Raw genomic sequence first — 2932 nt, 5'->3', positions numbered from 1 at the left:
CTCCTCGCGCGCTGCCCGCCTCCCGCTCCCTCCGCCGCCCGCCCGCCCTCCTCTCTCCTCGGGCGCCCTCCTTCCGGGCGGCCAGCGCGCGGCTCCGCGGGCTCTCGGGCAGGCGGCGGGGCCGGGCGGCGCGGCTCCCTCCGGTCCCGGGGCTCCTCCCGGCGGGGACTGTTTACATGCTGTGTGTACGGGGTGGGCGGCGGCCTGGACCGCGCGGCGCCGCGCCCGGCTCCTCCCCCGCCCCGCCTCCCAGCCCGCCCCTCTCGGGCGGCGCGGTTTGCGGCGGGCGGAGGGGCGGGGCGGGGCGGACTCCTCGGTTCGCCCCCACCACCCTTTTTATTATCTATCTATCTCTTTCTTTCTTTCTTTCTTTCTTTCTTTCTTTCTTCCTTTCTTTCTTTCTTCCTTCCTTCCTTCCTTCCTTCCTTCCTTCCTTCCTTTCTTTCTTCCTTTCTTTCTTCCTTTCCTTCTTTCTTTCCTTCTTTCCTTCTTTCTTTCTTTCCTCCTTCCTTCCTTCCTCCCTCCCTCCCTTCCTCCTTCCTCCCTCCCTTCCTTCCTTCCTTTTTAATAAGCGAACCGAGAGCATCGGAGCATCCCGGAGTCCTCCGGAGCCCGGGACCACCCCGTCCCATGACGTCACGCGCCCCAGCCAATCACCGGAGGCTGAGACCGGCGCCGTGGTCCGCCAGCCGGGTGACGTCACAGCGCGGACCCGAAATCCGCGACTTTCCAGTTTACAGTGAAGTGGGCAGAGCTCGTAGTCCTGTCTAGCGTTTATTCGTAGTTAGAAGGCCTCGTTGGGAAATGTGTTTTTCCGAATGCCATTTAAGTGCAGGGGACGCCCACAGAATTGCAGATAACTTGTACCTTGTCTGAGGCTAGAGATGGAGGAGTTGAGAAAATCTAAGGGAAACGGAGCTTTTCTTTTTCAGAAATCAAAGCTCTCTCCTCCGATTGATGTAAAAAAAAGTTTATCCTAAATACATTTACTAGCCACTGATATGAGTATCCATTTGAAAGGAAGATGAAAGGTTTGGGGGGGTGTGTTCTTTTTTCACTCTTTTTTTTGTGCGTGACCGTAAAGCTGAATTTCTTAGAAATAAGTCTCATAAGACTACTAGCTTGAATATTATTCACATTCAGATCATACTGTATAACTTAAAATGACCAACTACAGTTTGGAAAGGAGAAAGTACATTTTAAAACAAGTGTACACAACCCAATGATTGCACCTGTTGAATGCTCACTGGTTGCCAGGAATGGGACAGGCATTGCCGGATTGCAAAAAATGCATTGGAAGAGCCCTCGCCCATAGGAACTGAATGCCTACTAGCAGAGACACGTTAAATAGCATTCATTCTACAAATATTCGATCAGCTTTTGTCTTTAAAGTTGATCTTTTGAACCGGGCACTGTGCTAGCCCTAGGGTTATAAATATGAACAAAGTGTAGTTCCACCCTGAAAGGGATGACAGGCTAGCCAAGGGAAGCTCAGGACACCATCAAGCCTCTGAACACACCCTTTACTCAATAGAATGGGTGTGATTCTAGAAAATTGGTCTATTGCACATTTCAGGGATAGGGATTCTTTTCCCCTTGATTTACCTTACTAAATCACAGCTGCGCAATGTCCACAACAGCCAACTATGGAAAGAGCCCAGATGTCCATTAACAGATAACAGATGAATGAATAAAGAAGATGTGGTGTGCATATATATATATATATATAGATATATAGTAGAATATTATGCGGCCATGAAAAAATGAAATCTTGCCATTTGCACAAATGTGGACGGAACTAAAGGGTGTTATGTTAAGTGAAGTAAGTCGCTCAGAGAAACACAGTTACCATATGATCTCACTGATATGTGGAATTTGAGAAACAAGACAGAGGAGCATAGGGGAAGAAAGGAAAAAATGAAACAAAACCAGAAAGGGAGACAAACCATAAGAGACTCTTAATCTCAGGAAATAAAATGAGGGTTGCTGAAATGGAGTGGGTGGGAGAGATGGGGTGGCTGGGTGATGGACATTGGGGAGGGTATGTACTATGGTGAGGGCTGTGAATTGTGTAAGACTGATGATTCACAGACCTGTACCCCTGAAACAAGTAATACATTATATAAAATAAATAAAAATTTTAAAAATGAAAATAAATAAATCACAGCTACATTCCCATACTGAAAGTAGAAACTCCCCTTGATCTTTTGGTAGAGGCAGAGGTCAGGATGGTGATCAGCGCAAAGGCATTCTCAGCACTACCTATTATCTTTTCCCTGTTGGGAGCTCGTCTTCACCTGTAAGTTAATGCTCCCATGTAACCATTTCCTGACTTCAGAATTTCCCAATTCCTTTAAAACAATTTAGTTTAATGAACATTTATGGATCATCTATTGGGTACCACACATACGAGCCCCAATTTTTGCCACCAAGGAACTTATAGACTATAAACTAGGCAGGGTTCTAAGTTGATCCCCAAGCTCCATGCCTGCTTAATATACACGTACCTTCTCCCAATTATTCAAACACTAATCTAGGTATTGCTGTGAGGGATTTTACAGATGTAAATAAGATTTCAAATCAATTGACCTTAAGATAGGGAGATTGTCCTTAGTGGGCCTGGCCTAATCAGGGGAAACATTAAAAGGGACTGGGCTTTTCCTGAAGAGAGATTCGAAGCATAAGGTAGATTCATCATCAGGGAGATTCTCCACTAATGACGCTGGAGAAGGAAGGGGCCATCTGGCAAGGACAGGCAGCCAAATCCAGGAGCTGAGAGCAAACCCTTACCAACAGTCAGCAAGGAAATGAGACTTCAGTCTTATGACTTCAAGGAACTGAATTCTGCCAATAACCTCAATGAGTTTGAAAGTGGGGTTCCTGCAGTCTCCAGAGGAGAAGTCAGCCTGACTGACACCATGATGTAAGCCTT

This window comes from Enhydra lutris, unplaced genomic scaffold (genome assembly GCF_002288905.1).
Source record: "Enhydra lutris kenyoni isolate GAN:26980312 unplaced genomic scaffold, ASM228890v2 scaffoldscaffold16, whole genome shotgun sequence".
Lineage (NCBI taxonomy): Eukaryota > Metazoa > Chordata > Mammalia > Carnivora > Mustelidae > Enhydra > Enhydra lutris.
Note: the sequence above shows the minus strand (reverse complement) of the source record.